Source organism: Medicago sativa, chromosome 4 (assembly GCF_051527215.1).
Source record: "Medicago sativa cultivar Bolivia chromosome 4, Bolivia_mono, whole genome shotgun sequence".
In the NCBI taxonomy this organism is placed as follows: domain Eukaryota; kingdom Viridiplantae; phylum Streptophyta; class Magnoliopsida; order Fabales; family Fabaceae; genus Medicago; species Medicago sativa.
The window spans coordinates 60,100,335-60,128,271 of NC_140752.1; the positions used below are offsets into that span (position 1 = coordinate 60,100,335).

Sequence of the window (27,937 nt, forward strand, 5' to 3'; positions counted from 1 at the left end):
CCCAAATACATTGTCCCTAATTTCTAAGACATTCAGAGTATGAGAGTCAGGGTACCTACAAGGATGTAAAGGTTTAGAGATAAGAGCTTTATATCTATCTTTTTGGTTGTTATCTTTGAAGAGGATGCCATGATTCTTAGTCGGTGCTCGTTTCTTTTGTGGAGGTCCTCCTGAAGAGCTGGCTGGTTCTTTTCCACTTCTCCTTGAAGCCATTGATCTTTGACCTTGTCTTGGTTTTGTGTTGTTTTGGTGAAGGTTAGGGTTTGGAAAGATTTATGGTGGAAAAGGTTTGTTTGGATATGGGTTTAAGGTTTTAAGTAAGATTTGTGAGTTTAGTTGTTGAGATTGTTGAAGAATTTGTGGTTTTTTGGGTTAGGTTAAGGAGGGTTTAGAATTTGGGGGATTTGGGTTTGAGTGGATGAAAGTTGTTTTTGATGGAAGGTTTATGATTGGAGTGATGCTTGGAATTGATTTGTTGAAGAAATTGTGTGAATTGGTGAAGATTTGAGGGAGATATGAAGGTTTGAAGGTTGTTGGTTATGGAGGTTTTAGAGAGAAGTTTAAATGTAGAGAGATGTTTGTGTTTGAGAATGAAGGAAGGAGAAGAAAAATTTTATGTATATCGGGTGCTAGGGCACGGGCCGTGCCAACCTTCTGGTGTTTTACCTTGTTTTGGCTTGGCAAGTCTGGCACGGCCGTGCCATCTGGGAGCACGGCCCGTGCCAAGGTTATGGACATAGAGAGCTTCAAAATTTTCATTTTTCTTGAATCATACTTGGACAATTACCTACAAAACAACTTAAAACAATGAAAAACAAACAAACGAAAGCAAATAAATGCGTGGGTTGCCTCCCACGAAGTGCTCTTTTAGAGTCATTAGCTTGACGGTTAGAAAGTGTCCTTAGAATGGATCAAAGAGACAATATTGTGTAGATGACGCTATAAAGCGTTCTTTCATATCATGATCTTTAAGCATGCAACAAGAATAAAGAGCGGGACCTTTCATAACATTTTCCAACTCAAATCCTTCCATTTTATCAATCACTTGGAAAACAATCCTACCATTTTTAACATCAACAAGAGCTCCCGCAGTGGCGAGGAAAGGTCTTCATAGGATTATAGGGACGTCATCGTCCTCTTCAATGTCAACTACCACAAAATCAGCCAGGATGTATATTGATGATAATACGTCATTACTAGTTTTTTAGTCATATTTGTGTCCTTTTTGTAATGTTTAGAGAGTCAACTGCTTGTAATTCATGGTGAAATCAGATTAAAACAGGAACAAGAGCCCAAAGGAAGAAATTGAGAAAAAGAGGAAAAAATGTGAAGAATCGTGCCACGTTTGCTCTAATCGTGGCACGTTGCAAGGATGTGGAATTTATTGATATGTTCTGGAAATTTCGTGGCACGATGAACTACAAAACGTGCCACGATGATTAAATAAAGTTGCTGCCACATATGAATTAATTGGATGACACATGAACAAGTGTTTTGTTTTTGGGTGGTGTGAATAGAAGGTATGAGACAAAAAGACATTGGGCTGAACAAAGAAGAACAAAACGTAGAAGTAACATGCTTGTTGCAAAAGAAAGGAAATTTTACCCTATACCCCTACAACTTTACCTTCACCCCAACAAACCTTTAAAAATGTCAAGTTTTCCCTTTTATTAGTTAACTTTTTACACTTCTATCATTTGGCATGAGTTCACCCCACATTCACCAGAACAAACAAAATTTCACTCCCACATTACAATTCATATATATAAATTTTTCTAAATATCTTCATTAAAAATTCCAGGTTTGAGCAATTTTAGAAGACGATGGATATTCGCCACCAATTGATTTCTATGTTGATCCACAATGGGTCCTCTTAAAAAGTAGTGAAATTTAAACCCAATTGAACATGTGAATCCCTTAATTCATGTTCACCACCTTCAATTTCAAGTTTATCATTTGAATTTTAAATTCTGTCATCAAGAATGAAACTTTTTGCATCCTTTTAGCGGTATTGGAGAAATTGGGATTCGAAGTAGTTACGGATTGTTTTTGCATTGAAGAAAAATAAACAATGCAATGCAATTTTATTACGGAATTTGCGATATAAGTAATAATTTCAAATGAAATGTTTTTTATGGTTATGGAAAGAGAAAAGGAAATGAGAGAATTGGTAGCATGATTGTTAAGAAAGAAAAACGATGATGATGATGGTGGGGGTATTCGTGGGTAACTGAATGGAGGGTGAATGAATGACTTATAGAGGGTTAAATTTGGTATTTTTTATGATTTGTAGGGGTAGAGGTATAATTGTAGGGGTATAAGGTAAAATGTTCCAAAAGAAAACAACAATATATATATTTACAAGAAGCTAGCAAGGAAAAGCAATTGACGTTTTGCGGTTTTGGAACAGCAGCCGCACCTCACTTTGGTTTGCAAAAAAACACGCATCACGAGACAAGGAGTTAGGCACATGGATATGAAAAGAAACATCAACACTAGCGATTGAGAAGGAATTGAGGAGCAAAGTCTGCAACGACGAAACTCTATCGGTTTATTTTCTTTACTATGTATTTATTTATTTGATCATGTGTAGCTAATTTCCTTTGATTGAGCCATGATGAACCTATTGTAATATATGAATCAGTAGTTGAAACTCTCTTTATTATCAATGTTATTCAGTCTTTATTCAGAATTATTTGTGTTCATTGCTTTTCATATGATTGTTTGTATGACTATTAACCTTAGCTTAGCTTCTTGCAATCACATAAATTGATCTTAGGAATTGAATGACTACTAGCCCTAGCTTTTAATCCTGAAATAGTAATTCTGTTTAACCCAACACTAGGAACCTAGAGATAGGAAATTGAGGGTTATGACATATAAATTAACGTTCCGACATCACTTCCGTGGTTATTCAATCTGTTTAAGAGATTAAAAGTGTTATAACTTAGGAAACGGTTTTGAGTCAAGAGATTGATCAAAACCACTTAGTTAATTTGTCGTAAAGATTGAACAGCAATTGAGAGTAAAAAGAGATAAACTAACCATATAGAGCAATAGCAGATTCACTGGCTTAATCATTTGTTTTCTATATAACTTCCAACTATTTTTATTTACTTGCAATTTATTATTTTTAGCACTTAATTCAACTGCCTAGGGCAATCCTATAAATTTAATACATCCTAAATTTTAACGTCTTTGCCGAGTAGAAATTGAAACAGTCCCTGTGGATACGAACTTATAAATTTTATTACTTCGATATATTTTTGGTACACTTGCCAATTATCTATCAAGTTTTTGGCGCCGTTGCCGGGGACTGTTGAATCATTTCAACTTGGTAATTTCGTTATTATTTAGGATTTCTGTCATTTATTTTTTTGTTTATTTATTGAAAAAAAAAAGAAAAAAAATTATTATTTATGCTCTTCACTTCTATTTCATTGCACTGTGCTACTAAAAATTTTATCCAAGATTTGTAGCTATGACAGACAGGTTAGCAGACATGTTATTCCTCTATCACACTGAAAAGATTGCTAAGTTGCAGTATGAAAAATATATGCTATCTTTGAAGATCAAATGTTTGGACAGTAAAATCTCGTTATTAAATGAGCGGTGTGGTCGTTATGAGACAAATCAACCAGGTAGCAATTGTGAAGGGAAGAAAGAGGTGATCAACATCGATTACAATACTCAACTTCAAAATATTTTAGATGATTTCTTAGTGTCAAATCAAGTTTCATTTGAGAAGTTTGATGTTCAGTGTGGTGATCTTGTTGAGAAAGCACAGGAGTCTCAGAGGAAGTTGGTTCAGATGGAGAGTGAGTGTCACAAGGTTGTGGTGGAAGAAAATCCAAAAGTGAGGAGTGCTGACATTTTCCCGAAGTCTGAGCAAACAGGGGTTAAGGAAATCAATCGTGTGTAAATGGATGCATATCCTTCTCTAAGGTGGGAGAGCTTAAATTCCAAAGGTTTAACTGTGAGCGCATGGGAGCATCTACTTCTTTGCTACAAATTCATGGAATTCCTACCTAACAAGAGGAAGAAGAAGGATGATGTGTTCTTTCTGACATATTTGCCACCCTAACAGTGGCTGAAGCGTCAAGCTCAATGACGTAAAAGAAAGCGCTTGGTGGGAGGCAACCCATCCTTTTTATTATGTCTTTATTTTCAGTATTTTATTTCTATTGTTGAGTCAGACAATTGTTGATGTGTTTGAATAACTCAGTTGTACCCCATGTTATGTATTGAATTTGCACTTGTTTATTATTGATGAATTTGTTTGTTTTATTGATTTTTTCCAATTTAGTAACAAATGCTTGTTCAAGTGGTATTCCAAAAGTTCATAAGGAGGAGCGACTTGATTTCAAAGGCGAAGTGTACGGCAGTTAAAGATAGGTAGTCACAACTCCCAGAAATCTAACACTGTAAGGTTCATGGCCAAATTTCCTTTTTCAATTTACTTATATATAGTGTTCCATGCTTTTACATTTCTAGAACTTGCATTGTTTCTCTATTGTCGATTGATCTTTGTCATTAGCATACTGAGGCAAAAGTGCTTGGTCCTTTTCTTAGCCAAATTGAGCCGGTAGGTTTAGAACTTTTTGTTCGGTTACAAACTACATTACAAGTTTAGAGACTTTTAGGACTTGTCCCATATTGCTTTTCTGAGTTAGGCATTGTAGAATGTTGCTAAATAATAAGTTTGGGGTTGCTATTGGAATTTGCAACCAACTAAGTTTGGGGTGGGGGTACTAGAGAATAAAGAGAACAAAGAACATTATCATGAAAAATACACTCAAAAATGGTGTAAATACACACAAAAATTGTGTAACAAAAAAAAAAGAGGAAAAATAGAATGAAAAAGGGACAACACATTGAAAATCAGAGTAACTTTAAACTCGATTGTCCCAATAGTTACAAGTATTCTCTAGTACCTTTGCAATAATTGTTGTTCCATAAGGTGAATGAATGATGGATTAAATTTTGTGCTTAATGTAACACCCTACTTCTATTAAGCGGTAAAACGCGCGAATATACAAATATATTCTAGAAATAGATGCTACGTCTTCCAAATTAAAACATACATGCAAAAAGATCATGTTACATCACATAGCAGCGGAACACATATATAATCCATAACAACTACAAATCTCAGAATAAAGATACAAAAAATAACATCCTCCAATCTCAGATACAATGATATCTCAAATCTCAACATAATAATGTCTAAACACCAAAACTACATGATCAAATAGAAATCCAACGTGCAAGAACTACCCTAGATCAGAGCCCTAATCTAGACACTTGCACATAAAAAGAGGAACTCCGCTCCTCGGCAACATCAACACAAGTCTAAGCATCCTGCACTCCATCTACCCGTCCATACAGAAAGGTAGGTGGTAAACCACTGAGGGTTAGCATTACATCATCATAATCCAGTTAAAATTAACAAGAAACTTTGAGAATGAAAGATACATTTAAGAACAATGGATAACAAACTATACACGTACTCACAAGTATTCTTAACATTCACATCATTCAATATCATCATCTCAAGTTCATATCCACAAGTGTATCATACACACATCACAAAATCAACCATCTTAATCAACAATTAACAAATTCAATCATCATTCACAACTCAAATGCATTTCAATTCACCAACAAGTATGCAATGGCTCTAGACTCATCTAGATGCATGTGGTACCAAAACACCTCAAGGTCGTCACCCATGATGCAACAAAAACATCATTATCAACGGCTATAGTCAATGACAATATGGATATAACATCCGACACGACATATGATGCATGAACATATGACTCAATTCACTATGCATAAGTTCACAACAATTCAATGTCTATAATCAACGGCTATAAGTCAACGGCTATAATCATCATTCAACTATATCATATAGTTTCATATCTCCACATAGTTCCTTACATTCCAAATAAAAGAACAATTACAACATATGATCACAAACATCATATTCGTCACCTAACAACCATTCATATATCATCTCATAATCATATCAATCTAATCATAAAGGGTTCATAAGCAATTGGCCCTCAATAATCATTTTCAATCAAGTTCGTCTCAAAAATCACAATATTGAAAATAATTGAGTCATTTAACCAAAACCAAGTAAACGAGTTCCAATGCCTCAACTAGGCATACCACTAGGCCACATATGAATGCAGTAGAGGATACCTTGGCGTTTCACCGGCCAAACGCGACGAATTCATGAAAATCACAAAGTTCATCTCAATTATCATTTTTTAAAGAATTCCCCAATTTCTAAGTAAAACAAGTAGGTTCACTACATCCACTACACCATTTGTTGTCTTTGGCAACACTTTTTTATGCAACACGTGAAAAGCGATGCCTAAAGGATAGCTAAGGGGACGTTTTGTGCTTGTTCCCAGTTATTTTTTTGCAACGCCGTAAAGCGTTCCCTAAAATGTAACAGGCGACGATTTTCAATTGTAGCTACGAATTTTACTTTGCAACAGCTAGTAAATGTCCCCTTAGCTATCTTTGGGGACGATTGTGAAATGTTACATTATCTTGAACCAAAAGGCTACATTTACCACCTGTAGCTTTGAAATTAATTCTACTAAAGTTTTTGACCGTAGAAATTATTTTTCCCTTAAGAAAAGAGTAGAAGTTATTTTGATTCTCCTCCAAATATAATTAAAAAATAATTATGGTAATAATAATCTATTTTTTCCTTTAAAATAATAATATATTTTTTTTAAAGAATATATGCTTTTGTAACAAACACAATATAAATATACGTCTAGTTTTTATTTTCTTTTACGCTTTAAAATTTATAACAAACTAGATCGAGTGTATATATTATTTTCTTTATATATATACTATATATAAAGAAAATAACCTTTTTTGGGTTGATTTTTTCTTTCCAAAAATGCTATCAATTTTGATTACAAATAACAGATGTAACAAATATATAAGAATAATATTAAATATTAAAAAAAATGAAACAAACACAATATGAATATATATATATATATATATATATATATATATATATATATATATATATGTTTGATTTTTTCCTTTATCATTTAAAAAGTGTAACAAACTAGATGAGTATATTTATACTTAGTTTTTTAGTCCTTGTGAGCTTAGCTCACTCGGTATGGACAATGCATAAATAAATAAAATATGTAATGTCCAGGGTTCAAACCCCGGCCACCACAAAAGAAAAATACTTACTTTTTCATTATCCCAATTATACTTACTTTTTTTGTTCTTTAAAAAAAATTATAACTTTAAACAATTTTTTTTTAATAATGGTATATTGTTTTGTTATTAGAAAAGATAAATTTTTTTATTATATTTGTTATATTATTGTTGTCGTCGAAAAAGATAAATATGGTTTGTTGAGTTTGTTATATATATATATATATATATATATATATATATATATATATATATATATATATATATATATATATATATATATATATAATAGACTTAATTGCATGTATAGTTCTTTATGTTTATTTTAGGATTCAAGTTGGTCCCTTATAATTTAAATGTTTCAAATTGATCCCTTATGTTTTAACATTTTCAAGTTGGTTCAATACGTTAATGACATTGGAATAAGTTAGTCATTTATGTCACTTGACCGTTCGAAAATTTGGGTTGACAATATGGTTGACCGTTCAATAGTTTTAATCCAAATCAAAATTTCATAGAAAAAATAATGTTAATAAGTTAATAATTTTTAAACGTTAGCGCAATAATTGAAATAAATAAACATGGTTAATTTAGTTTGTTATATTTTGAAACCAACAATCATTTATATTTATACTTTTAATCAAAATCAAAATTTCAAAGAAAAACACTGTTCATCATTTTTAAACGTTAGCGCAATAAAAAGAGCGGAAAGACGGACACCTGAGTGCTCATCTTTTCGCTAGTTGTAATAAAAACTATATATATTTTTTAAATAATTTTATTTATTTGGAAACAACTATCTAAAAACGATTTTTTGTTACAAAAGTACCTAAATCTTTTAGCAATTACATTATCTCTCATCTAAAAGTTTTTTTTTTTTTTTGGTTACAAAAGACACAGAAGGATTGGGTCGACTTAGAACTAGTTATGCGGGATTTTTCGACAAAACTTTTCAAGAGTATTTTCCCCATAACTTGAAAACCAAGAATCATATTCAAGTCAAACCAACGCCCTTAGAAAGCTAAAAATATTATCTACAATTTTCATGTTTGTACCAAAAACCAGTTCACGACAGAAACGAGGGAAAAAGATGCAAGAATGCGAAACAGGGGGTTCTGCCTTGTGCAACTCGCAACTGCGAGTAAATTCACTCGCCATTGCGAGTTGGCTCCAAGGAGCCCCTGTTGCTCGCATCCAACTCGCAACTGCGAGTACGGTTGCGAGTTATGACAGTAGTTTCGGGAAAAAGAGCCATTTTCACCCCAAAACCCCAATTTTGACTCCCCAATGCCCAAATTTGATCCCAAAGTTTGTTTAAAGATTTCTAAATATGAAAAGACACTCAAATCCATATAAAATTTGCCCCAAAACATTCTCTTAACAAAAATCATCATTTGACCCATTTCTCATCAAAACTTCAAAAACAACACAAAGTCATAGCAAACTCCACAATTATGATTGCCCAAGGTTTTAATCATCAACAACAACATCCCTCAACAACAACAACAATTAACCATCATGAATTCATCAATAATTCATCACAACAACACCTCATTTCATCATTTTTGGACAAAAATGAAAAGCATGCACTTAACCACAATTTAAGCATGTAATTTCATCATCAACAACTCAAATAACATTCAATTTACATACCCAAACATTGCATCAAAACATGAACACGAATTTACAATTAATTAGGTTCAAATCATCAATTTCACAAAATGGGTAGAAATAAAAAGTTAGTAATTATGGTTGAAACCTAACCCTCTTACCTCTAGCACCAAGAATCTCTAACCCAAGCTTCAATTTAGCTCCTAGATGATGAATCCCCTCTTGCCTCTAACCCTTGCTCTTCTTCTTCCCTCTAACCTCTAACTCTTCTCTTCTCAAATGAAAAATGTTGGTGAAAAACCCTATTTCTCTACTAACATTAGTTTATATAGGCTCCCCTAATTGGGCTTATCTCACAAACCTTAATGGGCCTAAGTCATTTCTATTTAAACCTAAAAAATGTTACTACTCACTTAACGGTAAAATATGACACTAACGGTCACTTAACGGTAAATAAAATAATTACTACACCTTCTAGTAACTTGGTAAAATAATACTCTTACTAAGCACTCAAAATAACTTCCAGCAAAAATTACAAAATTACCCCTGCTCTCAAAATGACCAAAATGCCCCTAAGTCCAAAATGACTAAAATGCCCTTCTAATACCGAATTCTACGATTCCCAACCAAAAATACACACAGAGGCAATAATCACATAAGAGTACGTATAACACACATAAATAAATAAATAAAATAAATCTAGCGAAAAATCAGGCTGTTACAACTCTCCCCCACTAAAAAGAATTTTCGCCCTCGAAAATTACCTGTAGGAAACAACTCCGGGTACGCAACCCTCATCCTACTCTCCGATTCCCAAGTGGTACTCTCACCAGTCGGTCCAACCCAAATCACTTTAACCAAAACGATCTCCTTGTCACGCAAACGCTTCACTTCACGATCCTCAATCCTAACTGGCCAAGTCTCAACGGTCAAATTATCCCTTACTTCCAAATCATCCACTTGAACACATGAGACGCATCATACACATACTTCAGCAACTGAGACACATGAAACACATCATGAAGATTCGACAAAGATGGTGGTAACGTAATCCGATACGCTACAACCCCAACCTTCTCAATAATCTCAAACGGTCCAACAAAACGAGGAGTCAACTTCCGACACTTCAAAGCACGACCGACACCGGTTACAGGATTCATGTAACGCCCGTCTTAATCATTTACTTAATTTAATAAGGATTTATATATTTATTTATATATATATTTATATGATTTAAGAATTTAAATAGTTTGCATGATTTATAGATAAATTATGTGATTTTCTAGAATGACGTGAAGTATATTTGATGTTGTGAAGTTGTTATGTTGGTGTGACTTATTTTATTATTAAATAAAATAAGATATGAGAAATAAAATAAAAATATTAAAGATTGGGCTGCGTGGTGAGATGAGAAATTAGTAGTGAGAAGAGTAAAAAGGAGAGATAAATAGACAGACATAAGTTAGGAAAAATAGTACGTACGTTTTTGGAGAAAAAGGGAGAAAAGTCAGAAAGAGAGAAGAACAAAGGAGGGCTGCGATTCTGCTATTATCAGGTAAGGGTGAGACTAATTTTCAATATTATTAAGAGTATGATTCTATAGGATGAATTTAGCATGATCAGGTTAAGTTTTGGTGAGAATTGAGAATTAGGTTTAAGAACAATTTTGATGATTGAACCACGAACAGATGTTAGATTGATGCTAAATTAGTGTACAGAACTCAGATATACCATAAGATGATAATTAGATGTTGAATTGAGGTTAGAATTAGGAGATTAAGTGAAAAGTTGGAATTTTTAGGTTTCTGGCCGTACTGACATTCATCGCTCGCACCTGCGAGCAAGAACACTCGCAACTGCGAGCTAGAACCCAGAACTCGCAACTGCGAGCAATGCAACTCGCAACTGCGAGTGACCTGTAAGCTCGCAACTGCGAGCAGAATAACTCGCCACTGCAAGTAAAGACTTAGGAACCCAGAACGCATGCTTTGCTCGCCATTGCGAGCAAAGTTACTCGCAACTGCGAGTTAGGCTGTTAGTTGCCCAAAATTGTCCCGATGCGATCCTTTCGCACGTATAGTCTTGAGCTGACCTTAGAAGTAAGAATGAGGGTGATTTAGAATGTTTCCAGATGTTACAGAAGTCTGTTTATATGACTGAAATGATTAGTAATGTTGCATGAATAATGTTATGATGTTTTATGATATTTATGTTGATGTAATCCATTCCTTAAATGATGTTGAGATATTCCAACACTGTTATATGTTGTAAATCTGTTGCTGTTCATTGCTGCTGACCTTTAATGTCTTGAGATTGCATGAGTCGGTCTATGTTGCAAGAAATTAAGAAGTTGTCCATGATTATGAGTCGTATGAGTCGTTCATGTTGTCGTCTAAGTTGCTAGAAGTTTGAGTTCATTGCATACTCATTAAAGTTGGGGGCTTTAGGCCCGGCAGCCTTTGTGCTCATTAAAGTTGGGGGCTTTAGGCCCGGCAGCCTTTGTGCTCATTAAAGTTGGGGGCTTTAGGCCCGGCAGCCTTTGTGCTCATTAAAGTTGGGGGCTTTAGGCCTGGCAGCCTTTGTGCTCACATGTTGAAGAGCCTATTATGCTCATTTGTTGTTGATTGGTACCACATGCATTTGCATATCAAGAAGTTTCATGATGTTTAAGTTGTCAAGTTGTTGAGTGGATAGAGTTGCATGGTCTAAGATGAGTTGTGTTGTCAAGTTGTTGTTGAGTTGATAGTGTTTCATGGTCAAAGATGAGTTGTGTCGTCAAGTTGAGTGTTAAGTTGATTATGATTTGTGATGAAAATTAGTAATGATATTTGATGATTGTATTTGTTATGAAATGAAAAATATACTGATTGTTAATTGTTGACATGTTATTAATGTTTAAGTTGTTAAATGCATTTTATTGGATTATATGCTTAATGTATTGATTGTGAAATCTCACCCCTTCTGCGTATATGTTGCCTCGACCGTGGGTAATGTGCAGGTAATAAAGATTAGAGGCGTTCGTGAGTGGACTCCTCACTTGGTGTCTAGGTGCTCTGATACGTAACGGGATGGGGGCTTGCTTTTACTTCTATTCCTTACGTGTCTCTTTTATGAACTAATTTTGAGATTTTCCAATAAGGCCTGCGTGCCAAAACTTTTAAATGCTGAACTATTTTCCGCTGCATGATTTTAGATATTGATGTTGAATTTGAGAGATAATTATTATTATCCATTTTATGTTTTAAAAGAAGTATGTGACATTCCGTTTGTGATCAAAATACTCTGATTTTAAATGAAATTTTTATGTTGGGAAAACGGGGTGTTACAATTCACTCTCAAAAACACATGATCACCAACCTGAAACTCAATGTCCTTCCTCCTCTTATCATGATAACTCTTCTGCCTACTCTGAGACGCTCTCATCTTCTCTTGAATCATCTTAACCTTTTCCGTAGTCTCTTGAACAACATCCGGTCCTAACAAAGCACTTTCACCTGACTCATACCAACACAACGACGTCCTACACCTTCGACCATACAAAGCTTCAAATGGTGCCATATCGGTACTAGAATGAAAACTGTTGTTGTAAGTAAACTCAATCAACGGTAAACATTCAACCCAACTAACACCTTGTTCTAACACACAAGCCCTCAACAAATCTTCCAAACTCTGAATAGTCCTCTCCGTCTGACCATCAGTCTGGGGATGATAAGCAGAACTCAACCTCAACTTAGTTCCCAAAGCAGCTTGCAAACTCTCCCAGAACTTAGAAGTGATCCTCGGATCCCGATCCGACACAATATTAGAAGGAACACCATGCAATCTAACAATCTGCTCAATGTAGATCTCAGCCAACTTCGCCACAGACATACCGGTCTTAATAGGAACAAAATGTGCCAACTTCGTCAACCGATCAACAATTACCCAAATCGAATCAAAACCCTTAACAGTGTTCAGCAAAGCTCCAACAAAATCCATAGAGATACTATCCCACTTCCACTCTGGCACAAACAACGGCTGCGTCAAACCTGACGGTCTCTGATGTTCAATCTTAGACTTCTGACAAACCAAACAAGCATACACAAACTCTGCAATCTCTTTCTTCATTCCAGGCCACCAAAACAACCTCTTCAAATCCTGATACATCTTAGTCGCTCCTGGATGAATACTCAAACTACTTTTGTGACCTTCTTCCAAAATCTGTCTCTTAAGCTCAAGAAATCTTGGTACACAAACACGATCACGAAACATCAAAACACAGTTCTCATCCAATCTGAAGTCTCCACCCTTGCCTTGGTTAACCAACACCACATGATCGACAAGTTCCAAATCTTCCTTCTGACCAGTCTTGATCTCTTCCAAAATATTACTCGTCAGCTTCAACATTCCTTACCTCACACCATCCGGCGTCAACTCACTAACCAAACTCAAGTCTCGAAACTGCTCGATCAACTCCAATTCTTTAACCATCAAAGCAGACATATGCAACAACTTCCTACTCAAAGTATCAACAACAACATTCGCCTTTCCAGGATGATAACTCAGCTGAAAATCAAAATCCTTAAGATACTCCAACCATCTTCTCTGCCTCATATTCAACTCCTTCTGGTCGAACAAGTACTTCAAACTCTTGTGATCACTGAACACTTCAAACTTAGAACCATACAGATAATGCCTCCAAATCTTCAACACATATACCACGGCTGCTAATTCCAAATCGTGAGTCGGATAATTCTTCTCATGCACTTTCAACTGCCTCGAAGCATAAGCCACGACCTGACGATTTTGCATAAGCACACCACCAAGACCCATCTTAGAAGCATCACAATACACAACAAACGATTCCTTCGGATTCGGCAAAATCAACACTGGAGCTGAAGTCAATCTCTTCTTCATCTCTTGGAAACTCTTCTCACACTTAGCATCCCAAACATAAGCTTTCCCTTTTCGAGTCAACTGCGTCAATGGCAACGCCAACTTAGAGAATCCCTCAATGAACCTCCGATAATAACCTGCCAAACCAAGAAAGCTTCTAACCTCAAAAACAGACTTAGTTGATTCCCACTGCAACACTGCATCAACTTTCGACGGATCCACGGCAATACCACCTTTAGAAATCACATGACCAAGGAAGCTCACTTCGCGCAACCAGAACTCACACTTCGACAACTTAGCAAACAACTTCTTCTCCTTCCAGACACCTAACACAATCCTCAAATGCTCGGCATGCTCTTCTTCTGACTTAGAATACACCAAAATATCATCGATAAACACTACCACAAAACGGTCCAGAAAAGGATGAAATATCATATTCATATACTCCATGAAGACATCTGGCGCATTAGACACTCCAAATGGCATCACGGAATACTCATAGTGTCCATACCTCATTTTAAACGCAGTTTTGGATATATCTTCCGCCTTTACTCTAATCTGATGATATCCTGATCTCAAATCAATCTTGCTGAACACCTCCGTGCCAACCAACTGATCCATCAAATCATCAATCCTCGGAAGCGGATACCGATTCTTAATCGTCACTTTATTCAACTGCCGATAGTCCACACACAACCTCATGCTTCCATCTTTCTTCTTAACCAACAACAATGGAGCACCCCACGGAGAAACACTCGGTCTGATAAACTGCTTCTTGAGCAACTCTTCCAATTGCTTCTTCAACTCACCCAACTCTAATGCAGACATCCGATAAGACGCAATCGAAATAGGACTCGTTCCTAGTACCAAATCAATTGCGAACTCAACTTCCCTCTCCGGAGGTAATTCGGTAATGTCGTCCGGAAAAACTTCTGGAAACTCTTGCACTATCGGCAAATCACCAACTCCTTTCTCACTATTTTCCTTCAAGGAAGCAAACATCATGAACACACTAGCTTCACCATCCAAGGACTTCTTCACTTGCTCCGCGGTCAAGAACTTCCCACCTTCCTCAGCTACCGGCTTAGAAAACGTTACACTCTTGGTCAAATAATTAATGTTAGCACCAAAAGTCAACATCCAATCCATACCGAAAATCATGTCCATATGCGTCAACGGAAGACACACAAGATCCAACTCAAAATCCACATTACCAAAACTAACAGGGCACTTAGCACACACTAAGGAAGTAGTCACTGAACCACTAGTCGGGGTGTCGATAACCATCCCTCGCGACAACGGAGTCACAACCAAACCCAAACGCTCAACACAACTAACCGTGATAAAAGAATGAGTAGCACCAGTATCAATAATTGCAATCAAAGAAGTACTATTGATAAAACACATACCTCGGATGAGATTATCCGGATGCTCCACCTCTTCCGCATTCAATGCAAACACCTTCCCTGCCGCCTTCTTCGGCTTGGTACCCTTAGTACTAAGATGACCCTCTTCACCACAGTTGAAACAAGTAATATCCTTCTTGCACTCAAACGCCTTGTGACCCTTCCGTCCACACTTGTAGCAATTATCACCCTTCATGCATTCACTAGAGTAATGACCCAAGATTCCACACTTGTAGCATCTCACATCAGCAACATTCGGCTTAGAGCCTCCACTAGATTCCCTCTTCTTTCCTTTGTCCTTGTTGTACGGCTTCCCAAATCCATGACTCTTTCCTTTCTTCTCATTCATCGCATTATAATGATTCACCTTGACCTTTCCAGCTTCATCAAACATGCGACACTTATGCACCAAAGTATCAAAGTCTCGGATCTCCTGAATACACATGTACTGATAGATATCGGGCCTCAAACCGCTCTCGAACTTCACACACTTAGAGACCATAGCATCCTCCGCATTGATGTACGGACAAAACCTCGAAAGCTCTTCAAACTTTGCAGCATACTCAGCCATTGAACGGTTCTCTTGTTTCAAGTTCAAGAATTCCACTTCCTTCTTAGTCCTCAAATCCTCAGGAAAGTACTTCCTCAAAAACTCAGTCTTGAACCTAGCCCAAGTCACAGCTCCACCAGCCTCAAACCTTCCCTTAGCATCGGTCCACCAATACTCAGCCTCTTCAACAAGCATGTGAGTAGCCAATCTGACCTTATGATCCTCACTAGTCACCATAGCACGAAAGATCCTCTCCATGGCTTGCACCCATGCCTGAGCTCCATCCGAATCATATATACCCTTGAACGTCGGTGGACTGTTTCTCAAGAAACGATCAAGTCTCCGCTCTTCAGCCTCACCAGGATCACGATGACCAACCGCCGCCTGCTCGTTAGCCTGAGCCAACACCCGAGCCATCGAAGTCAAAGCCTGTGCAATCGCCGCATCATCTCTACCACCAGCCATCTCACTTCTACACCAAAACCAAACCAACAGATAAGGACAACAGCACAACAAACAAGTATTAAAGGTAACTCATTACCGTTCGTATACCAACAGGAAAAATCAACGGATACTAGTCTACTAGTCCATTAGTCCGGACAAGACTAACCACGGCTCTGATACCAACTTGTAACACCCTACTTCTATTAAGCGGTAAAACGCGTGAATATACAAATATATTCTAGAAATAGATGACGTCTTCCAAATTAAAACATACATGCAAAAAGATCATGTTACATCACATAGCAGCGGAACACATATATAATCCGTAACAACTACAAATCTCAAAATAAAGATACAAAAAATAACATCCTCCAATCTCAGATACAATGATATCTCAAATCTCAACATAATAATGTCTCAACACCAAAACTACATGATCAAATAGAAATCCAACGTGCAAGAACTACCCTAGATCAGAGCCCTAATCTAGACACTTGCACATAAAAAGAGGAACTCCGCTCCTCGGCAACATCAACACAAGTCTAAGCATCCTGCACTCCATCTACCCGTCCATACAGAAAGGTAGGTGGTAAACCACTGAGGGTTAGCATTACATCATCATAATCCAGTTAAAATTAACAAGAAACTTTGAGAATGAAAGATACATTTAAGAACAATGGATAACAAACTATACACGTACTCACAAGTATTCTTAACATTCACATCATTCAATATCATCATCTCAAGTTCATATCCACAAGTGTATCATACACACATCACAAAATCAACCATCTTAATCAACAATTAACAAATTCAATCATCATTCACAACTCAAATGCATTTCAATTCACCAACAAGTATGCAATGGCTCTAGACTCATCTAGATGCATGTGGTACCAAAACACCTCAAGGTCGTCACCCATGATGCAACAAAAACATCATTATCAACGGATATAGTCGATGACAATATGGATATAACATCCGACACGACATATGATGCATGAACATATGACTCAATTCACTATGCATATGTTCACAACAATTCAATGGCTATAATCAACGGCTATAAGTCAACGGCTATAATCATCATTCAACTATATCATATAGTTTCATATCTCCACATAGTTCCTTACATTCCAAATAAAAGAACAATTACAACATATGATCACAAACATCATATTCATCACCTAATAACCATTCATATATCATCTCATAATCATATCAATCTAATCATAAAGGGTTCATAAGCAATTGGCCCTCAATAATCATTTTCAATCAAGTTCGTCTCAAAAATCACAATATTGAAAATAATTGAGTCATTTAACCAAAACCAAGTAAACGAGTTCCAATGCCTCAACTAGGCATACCACTAGGCCACATATGAATGCAGTAGAGGATACATTGGCGTTTCATCGGCCAAACGCGACGAATTCATGAAAATCACAAAGTTCGTCTCAATTATCATTTTTTAAAGAATTCCCCAATTTCTAAGTAAAACAAGTAGGTTCACTACATCACAGTTTAACCACCTTAGTTGAACTCATAAAAATCAAGTTTCAAAGATTAAAAACATTCCACGAGGATTGGGTCGACTTAGAACTAGTTATGCGGGATTTTTCGACAAAACTTTTCAAGAGTATTTTCCCCATAACTTGAAAACCAAGAATCATATTCAAGTCAAACCAACGCCCTTAGAAAGCTAAAAATATTATCTACAATTTTCATGTTTTTACCAAAAACCAGTTCACGACAGAAACGAGGGAAAAAGATGCAAGAATGCGAAACAGGGGGTTCTGCCCTGTGCAACTCGCAACTGCGAGTAAATTCACTCGCCATTGCGAGTTGGCTCCAGGGAGCCCCTGTTGCTCGCATCCAACTCGCAACTGCGAGTACGGTTGCGAGTTATGACAGTAGTTTCGGGAAAAAGAGCCATTTTCACCCCAAAACCCCAATTTTGACTCCCCAATGCCCAAATTTGATCCCAAAGTTTGTTTAAACATTTCTAAACATGAAAAGACACTCAAATCCATATAAAATTTGCCCCAAAACATTCTCTTAACAAAAATCATTATTTGACCCATTTCTCATCAAAACTTCAAAAACAACACAAAGTCATAGCAAACTCCACAATTATGATTGCCCAAAGTTTTAATCATCAACAACAACATCCCTCAACAAAAACAGCAATTAACCATCATGAATTCATCAATATTCATCACAACAACACCTCATTTCATCATTTTTGGACAAAAATGCAAAGCATGCACTTAACCACAATTTAAGCATGTAATTTCATCATCAACAACTCAAATAACATTCAATTTACATACCCAAACATTGCATCAAAACATGAACATGAATTTACAATTAATTAGGTTCAATTCATCAATTTCACAAAATGGGTAGAAATAAAAAGTTAGGAATTATGGTTGAAACCTAACCCTCTTACCTCTAGCACCAAGAATCTCTAACCCAAGCTTCAATTTAGCTCCTAGATGATGAATCCCCTCTTGCCTCTAACCCTTGCTCTTGTTCTTCCCTCTAGCCTCTAACTCTTCTCTTCTCAAATGAAAAATGTTGGTGAAAAACCCTATTTCTCTACTAACATTAGTTTATATAGGCTCCCCTAATTGGGCTTATCTCACAGACCTTAATGGGCCTAACCCATTTCTATTTAAACCTCAAAAATGTTACTACTCACTTAACGGTAAAATATGACACTAACGGTCACTTAACGGTAAATAAAATAATTACTACACCTTCTAGTAACTTGGTAAAATAATACTCTTACTAAGCACTCAAAATAACTTTCAGCAAAAATTACAAAATTACCCCTGCTCTCAAAATGACCAAAATGTCCCTAAGTCAAAAATGACTAAAATGCCCTTCTAATACCGAATTCTACGATTCCCAACCAAAAATACACGCAGAGGCAATAATCATATAAGAGTACGTATAACACACATAAATAAATAAATAAAATAAATCTAGCGAAAAATCGGGTTGTTACACTTAACTTCCGTAGGAATGCCTAACTCAAATTTTGTGTAGCCTACTTATCCAAATATTATCCCACCTTCACCTAAGCCCAGTTATAACCCTTAAAGACCTCAAAGTGTGCATTGACATTGATTTTGATTGATGTTTGTTTTATCTTGGTTTTTCGGGTGTCAAACATTGATTAAGTTTGAACCTTTTTAACCTTTGATATCTCATTTTTTCTTGGGAAGGGAAAAATAAGAAAAACCCTTGAGAATCGAGGTCCGGGAGTTGTTTTCATTATGGGAAGGTGTTAGGCACCCATAACGACTATAGTATCCTATAGGAACCGTCTTTACTTTCTACGCGCGCGCTTTATTTTTAAATGCTATTTGAAAGTGTTATTTACACCTAAGGGTTTGCTAGGTTAAGAATTGGAGGGAGAAGAATGTGTTTGAATTTTGTTTTATTGGAATTGGAGAAGTTTTGACTTCTTGCCTACATACCCTTTTAAGGGATCAAAATCCATGTAGTTCTCTTCCAAAAAATGTTTTTGTTTTTGTTGGTTGATTTTAATTTTGAAAATGGAATTTTGAAGAATAAGAGAGAGAGGCCTCAAGGGCATAAGATTTGGAAAATGTGAGGTGGAATTAGTTATTTTGCAAAAAAAAGTCTAAGTATGATTAAAATTCATCAAGGCTTTTGTTTAAGAAAATAAAGGGAAAATTCAATGGGATTTTGATGCCAAGGTTTCTTTGAAAAATTATTTGAGTGAAGTTGTTCACATTTTTTGAAAAGAGAGTTTTTCTAAGTATCGTGATCCCTAAGCATACATCTAAAGTATCCATGTGATGTGTGTGCATGTGTCGGTGCTTGTGTCGGTGTACATCATTAGAGTCCATTGTCCATTACATAGGCCCTAGTTTACATGCTATGGTCTTGCAAGAATTTAAATTGCATAAAATAAATTACAAAAAAAACCTAGGTTATACATGCTAAGTCTTGGCAAAATTTAAAGTGTAAGAAATAAAAGCAAAGAATATAAGATGGAGGATGAGATGCTCATGGATGAATGAAACATAAAATGAAAGGGTTAGTAGCATAAGGCATAATAGAATAGAAATTATAAGCAAAAGGAACACTAAACAAAGTAGCAAAAACTTGACAAAAAAATAACAAAACTCTTAACATAAAGGTAGCAAAATATACCTAAAATTTATCATAATATCAAAACAAATATATGACCTATAATTCTCCTATCATGACAATTTTTCAAAGGTTTTATTACAGCAATAATGTGAGGATTATAAGAACATATTCAAGTCAAGAGTTATGATACATTTTTAGATACACTTGGCACTTTATTTTCACAAACAATTATTTACATGACTTGTAAAACAAGAAACTAATACCATACATCACAAACAGTACCAAATACACTAAACTAAAGACAAACATATCACAAAATTTATTCATCAAGTATCAATCATCATGAGACAAAATATTGGAATCAAATCATACAAAAAACTTCACAAACATTGACAAAAGGCACAAAAAATCACAAACAAATTCACCTATATTTTTATCCATTTTTTAACATGTCAAAAATATTATGAGAAACAAGTCTTAAGTATCAACAATAATTGCAAGAAAGTTCACAAGATTTTTTTAGAAATTTTTAACAAGATTTTTAACAAAAAAAGGAAAAGAATTGAATTAACAAAGAACAAAATATTTCCTCGTATCTTTGATCAATGCTTAACATGTAAACACATCAAGATTCATCAAAAAATATCAAGAAAATGATTGAACATTTTTTAGAATTTTTTTTAAAAGGTTTTTGGTATCACAGGGGTGTAATTATCAACATACAGTGTTGAAATAGCAAAAAACAAGCACAAAACGAAATTGATAGTAAGATCAGGCCCAAGCCCAACGTTGCAGTTGGATCTGGACTATCCAAAAGCCTCAGAGGCGTTGGATCAATCCGGATCCAACGAAACCCTAAATCTAATGGTTCATAGCAAGCATCATATCATAAGGCAGATCAAGCACACCGTAACACACAATCAAAGCCATACACGTAATCATGACCTAGATCAAACGGTGGAAGCTCAAGGTTCAGAGGTGAACCAGACTGGTTCGAACGAACCGGTCCGGTTCACGCTCCTTTATAAGCACAAGAGACCGGTTCAAAATCATTTTACACTTCTCTTTCTCTTACTAAACCTCTCCCTCTCACTCTAGCTTTCACCGGTTCTGCAAACACAACACGCCGGAGATGATGAAGCCTGGCCGGAAACTGGAAAGTTCCGCCGGAAACTTCATCGTCTCCGACGAACACAAACGCTCCTAAAGCTCTAACCCTACGGATCTAAGCCAAACGAACACCAAAACACTCGGATCTTGAAATTAAACACCAATCCGAGCCTCACAAACACCAGGAATGAGTAGATCGGCGTAGATCGACGGAAACCTTTACGATTTTGAGGTTATTTGAGTTTTTAAAACAAATTTTGAAAAGAAACGTTCACAAAACCTTTGATCTACGCCGATCTATGAACGGCGAACAAGTATGAGACCTAGATGTTTGGATTTGCGAAGAAAAATGACAGAATAAGAAGAACTGAGAACTTACCTCGTTGAAATCGGAGAAAAAAGTAGGAGAAGACGATGGAAAACTTCGATCTTCTCTTCGTACTTCTGGTAAGAGGTTTCTAGCTTGAAAACTGAAAACAAATTGGTACTCTTCCCTCTTCTTCCTCTTCTCACCTTCGCGAAAGTTCTTGGATTCTTCTGGTGATTTCTGAGATTCTGGTTGTTCTGTGATGAATCAGTGTGAAAATTGTTGTGAATTGATGAGTTTTTGTGATGAATTCGTTCGACATTGATGAAATTGGAAACGGTTAGGGTTTCTGGTTCATGTGTTCTTGATGAAGTTCATATGAATTTGGGACTTTGATCCGTTTTTCTGGAAAAGGGAAATGAGACTGTGTTTGTGTGAGTTGGCAGAAAATGAATGGTGTTGTCACTGTTGCATTGATTGGGTGGCCTTTTATAGGCTGACATGTGTACTTGTGACCCAATGATATGTTGACACCTGGATTGGGACTGAAATGGCTCGGCCTTGGCTTAAAATTGACTTAGGGACCTCTCTGCAAATTAAGGAACTTTGGGACTTTTCTGCAAAAAGGACAAATACAAGAACTGGACTGCAATTTGAAAAAAAGGACTAAAAAATAAACTTGATACAAATAGGGACTGTTCTGCAATTAAGAAAAAGGACTAAAAAAGCAATTTTAAAACCAAAAGGACTTAAATGCAATTTTTAAAACTTTGAAGGACTAAAATGCAAATTAAAAATAAAATTGGGTAAAAAATGTAAAATGGAAAATAACGTAAAGTGGAAGAAATAAAAAACACAAAAAGGACTAAAATGAACCAACTACAAAATGAGGTACTTTAAAGTAACCTCTCTTTGTCAAAATTTTATGTGAAATGACCAAAATGCCCCTAGGGACTAAACTGACTCAAAATGACTCAAATGCAATTTTTGAAATGGATTTTAACATGGAATTAAAACAAGGGTTTATACGAACAAATTGAAAAGACTCAGAGACAATTTTCAGGGACTAAAATGAGTTTGAATGCAGGAAATGACTAAAATGCCCTTTTCCATGATTTTTGCAAATAAAGTTGAAATAAAATGCAGAGAAATATACAATTGATCAGAGGGACTTTCCAATGACTTGTAATGCAAGAAAAACTTTTTTTGATGACTTTAAATGCAAGAAAACATAGACAAAGTCACAACTGAAAGTATCTTCAAAACAAAGACAGTAAAATATGCAGATAAAGCATGGTGAAATATCAGGGTAAAACAATATCAAATTGGCAATCTCTCAAGAGTAATAGACATATATCAAAGATGGAAAAACATTTTGAGCAAGTATTTTTAGGTCCAAAATTAGGGTATGACAATGTTTAGAAACTTTTCAAGCGTATGGTAATATGTAGATTGCATGTCGACTGTGTGTGAACCCTTTCATATTGTTGCGTGGAGTTGTGAATTGGTGGTTGCTAACAAGTCAAACTAGCTCATCTTTAGCTAGTAAGGTGTTGAACTTTTGGGTACTATCGCTTGATTAGGTAATTGTTATTTTACTGTCGATTGTCAATAATGCAAGTAAATTCCTTGAGGACAAGGAATGGTTCAAGTTTGGGGTGGTGATGACAGTACGTCATTACTAGTTTTTTAGTCATATTTGTGTCCTTTTTGTAATGTTTCGAGAGTCAACTGCTTGTAATTCATGGTGAAATCAGACTAAAATAGGAACAAGAGCCCAAAGGAAGAAATTGAGAAAAAGAGGAAAAAATGTGAAGAATCGTGCCACGTTTGCTCTAATCGTGGCACGTTGCAAGGATGTGGAATTCATTGATATGTTCTGGAAATTTCGTGGCACGATGAACTACGAAACGTGCCACGATGATTAAATAAAGTTGCTGCACGTATGAATTAATTGGATGACACATGAACAAGTGTTTTGTTTTTGGGTGGTGTGAATAGAAGGTATGAGACAAAAAGACATTGGGCTGAACTAAGAAGAACAAAACGTAAAAGTAACATGCTTGTTGCAAAAGAAAACAACTAGGTCACAAGATATATATATTTACAAGAAGCTAGCAAGGAAAAGCAATTGACGTTTTGCGGTTTTGGAACAGCAGCCGCACCTCACTTTGGTTTGGAAAAAGACACGCATCACGAGACAAGGAGTTAGGCACATGGATATGAAAAGAAACATCAACACTAGCGATTGAGAAGGAATTGAGGAGCAAAGTCAGCAACGACGGAACTCTATCGGTTTATTTTCTTAACTATGTGTTTATTTATTTGATCATGTGTAGCTAATTTCCTTTGATTGAGCCATGATGAACCTATTGTAATATATGAATCAGTAGTTGAAACTCTCTTTATTATCAATGTTATTCGGTCTTTATTCAGAATTATTTGTGTTCATTGCTTTTCATATGATTGTTTGTATGACTATTAACCCTAGCTTCTTGCAATCACATAAATTGATCTTAGGGATTGAATGACTACTAGCCCTAGCTTTTAATCCTGAAATAGTAATTCTGTTTAACCCAACACTAGGAACCTAGAGATAGGAAATTGAGGGTTATGACATATAAATTAACGTTCCGACATCGCTTCCACGGTTATTCAATCTGTTTAAGAGATTAAAAGGGTTATAACTTAGGAAAGGGTTTTGAGTCAAGAGATTGATCAAAACCACTTAGTTAATTTGTCGTAAAGATTGAACAGCAATTGAGAGTAAAAAGAGATAAACTAACCATATAGAGCAATAGCGGATTCACCGGTTTAATCATTTGTTTTCTATATAACTTCCAACCATTTTTATTTACTTGCAATTTATTATTTTTAGCACTTAATCCAACTGCCTAGGGAAATCCTATAAATTTAATACATCCTAAATTTTAACGTCTTTGCCGAGTAGAAATTGAAACAGTCCCTGTGGATACGAACTTATAAATTTTATTACTTCGATATATTTTTGGTACACTTGCCAATTATCTATCATATATCCCTTCTATCTTAACGGGTATGTCTTCAACAAAACCGACTAGATTGATAGTAGAACGATCAGCTAACTTCAAGACCAACTCGGTAGGTTTCAACTCTCTTATCCTCATCCTCTTAAAAAAGGACAAAGGTAACAAACTAACACTAGCTCCTAGGTCGCACAAGGCTTTGTCAACGGTCTCACTACAATCATACAAGGTATGGCAAAACTACCTGGATCCCTAAGCTTAGGAGGTGTCTTTTGGATAATTGCGCTACTTTCCCTAGCCAAAGCTATTGTCTCACTATGCTCTATAGCCCTTTTCTTTGAAAAAATTTCCTTTAAAAACTTAGCATATAGAGGCATCCGAGACAAAGCTTCCACGAAGGGGATTTTAATGCAAATTTTCTTAAGTATGTTGACGAATTTATCAAATTGAGCCTCCAAGTTGAGCTCAGCAAGTTTTAAAGAGGAAGGAGCTTTGGTCTCATCAAGCGGGTTCTTAGTTTCTATCACAGTTTTCTCACCTAAAAGCTTAACACTCTCTCCTTCAATATTTTTAACCTTAGCAATAGTTTCTCCTTACTACCCCCAAAAGAAATAACATTAACGTGAGCTTTAGGGTTGGCTTCGGTTTGACCAGGGCCGGTGTTTGAGAAAGGGTGACCACTTGTTAGGCCACTTGGGAGATTTGGGTTTCAAGCATTTTAGAGTGAGTAGCAATAGAATCAACTTTGGTATTGAGTTTGGAAAGAGAATCAGTCAGAAATCCGGTTTGGTTTTTGAGTTCTTGAAGCTGTTTAGATTGGTTTGCAATAGAATTTTCCAATAAAATTTCCAAAATTAATTTTTGAGCGACTCTCTAGTTGATTGCATAGCCAGTGGTGCTACTTGTCCATAGGGATTTTGAGGGTTTTTATAAAAATTTTGGTTTTGCCTTATCCCTTGGTTGTATTGAGCATAGTTCATTTGCTCAATACCATTAATAGCACTACCTAGTTGGCAATCAACTCCAATATGACCACATATACCACAGATTTCACAAGAAGGAGATGCAGAAGCAGAAGTGATGGCACTAACATTTAGTTTTTCAAATTTTTGGGTTAGTGCATCAATCTTAGCAGCAAGATGATCATAGTTAGAGACTTCGTACATACCTGCCTCCTTTTTGGAGGGTGAAGAGTTGGTGATGGCTCTCTCGTCGGTCCACTTGTAGTGATTTTGCGCCATGTCTTCAATCAAGGCATACGCTTCTGTGTAATTCTTGTTCATTAAAGCTCCACCTGCAGCTGCATCAATAGACATCTTAGCGGTATAAGATAGGCCATTATAAAAAGTGTGGACTATGAGCCACTTCTCTACACCATGGTGGGGACAAAGTCTAAGCATTTCCTTGAAACACTCCCACGCATCATAAAGAGATTCCCCATCTTTTTGATTGAATCGTGTGATTTGGTTTCTTAGTTTAGCAGTTTTAGAGGGGGGAAAGAACCGGGCAAGGAATGCTTGCCTCATTTGATCCCATGAAGTGATGGAACCAACTTCAAGGGAATGGAACCAAGCGCTAGCTCTATCCCTTAAGGAAAAGGGAAAGAGATGAAGTCTTACGGCTTCTTGGTTCTCTTTTATGGTTCCGCTGATTCTTAGAAAAATAGAGATGTGTAAATTGGGATCCTCAGCGGGAGATCCAGAGAACTGATTTTGCTGCACCAAGTTAAGTAGTGCAGGTTGGATTTCAAAGTTGTCACCCTCAACCGTTGGGTACATAATAATAGCTTGCGGCTCATCCGTAGATGGTGTTGCATACTCTTTGAGAGTGCGGTCAGCCATGGCAGTATTATTTTGTGCGTCTCTCTTTCTTTTATGTAAAAACCTTTATATCTCGGGAATGAATTCAACAAGATTTCTAGTTTTTCGCATAAAAGGTTGAGAACCCAAGAAGTTAACGGTAACAGAAGGTAAGAAGTAGAAGAAAAAAATGAAAAAGAAAAAAGAAAGAATTCTAATCAAAAAGAAAAAGTTAATCAAATTAGTTAACTCCCCGGCAACAGCGCCAAAAACTTGATGGGATAAACCGCAAGTGCACGGTCTATCGAAGTAGTAATAAAAGAGAGTATCGTTCCGACAGGGAGTTTTTCAATTCAATTAACTTTAATTTGATGATTAGAAGAGAAGAAAGTTGTAAAGTAGAGGATTTCAGTTGGTTGAAGGTAAATATAATAATAAAAGGAGCCTTGGGATTATTGGTTCATCATAGTAACGAATCCTTCACAAACAAACCCTAAACTTCTAATTTCATATTTGGTTTACTTTCTAAAGACAAGTTTCTCTTTAGCGTATCAAAGCTTTTCTCGAAGTCAGTGAGTGTGTTCCTCTAACAATCAAGCCTATTCTCATGGTTGATTGTTATTAGAATCCTTGAAGAACGAAACTTTATATGTCTCAAGGTTTGCTAGACTATTCTCATGTTTCGCAACCCTTGTCTAATTTCACTTGTTCCAATATCAAAGCTCCGCGTTCACTTTATGAATTGATATTTGAGATGATGAATTAACAATTACAAAACCCTCCGTGTTCGCTTCCTAGTTCGGTAATTGTTAATTCATTATAAAAACGGTCAAATTAGATTATAAGGTAAACTTATATAAAATTAGGGTTTTTGGTTTGGTTTGATTTAGATTACGTCATTAGACTTATCCAACAATCCCAAGACAAGAGAAGTCTATTCACTCATGTTCATCGTAGACATAGAGAAGAAGAAGGAAAGCATAAAGTAAATAACAAGAAAGTAAAGAAATAAAAGAAGAACTTTAGTGAGAAAGACAATTGTCACTTATTGAATTTCAAGAAATAAAGATGATTTGTTTGTGATGGCTAGCTAATCTATTTATAGGATACATTCGACTTAAAATCTAAGCAATTACATCACTAGAATGTTCCACAAGCAACTATGGACTTTTTGGTCAAAACTAAATAGAGTAGCTTAAATCCTAAGCAAAAGCATCAAAAGGCACTCCTGGAGGGTGGCACAGCCATGTCAATCTTAGCACGAGCCGTGCCAAGCTTCTGACTTTGGGGAGATATATTTTTGTCTCCAAATCTTCGTATTTTTGCTCCGAATCAGCTCCAGACTCCTTTCTTTTACTCCAAGACTCAATCCATCAAATATTTATTCCTTAAATATAATAATATGCAATTGAAGTAAAATAGTTCAAAAAAGAAATAATATTAAAATAAAATAAACTTAAATCTAATTAAAACGAAACTGAATATTATACTAAAAC

At 35.9% G+C, this 27,937-nt stretch overlaps 1 non-coding gene and 1 pseudogene across 1 annotated transcript; one reads left to right on the forward strand and one right to left on the reverse strand.

Moving 5' to 3' along the window:
* Positions 1 to 901: 901 nt before the first annotated feature.
* On the reverse strand, positions 902 to 27,819 carry LOC146930322 (uncharacterized; annotated as a pseudogene).
* Positions 26,014 to 26,120, forward strand: LOC146930323 (small nucleolar RNA R71). The gene has a single exon (XR_015009090.1). It is a non-coding gene; the product is annotated as a small nucleolar RNA R71 (small nucleolar RNA).
* Positions 27,820 to 27,937: the final 118 nt, after the last annotated feature.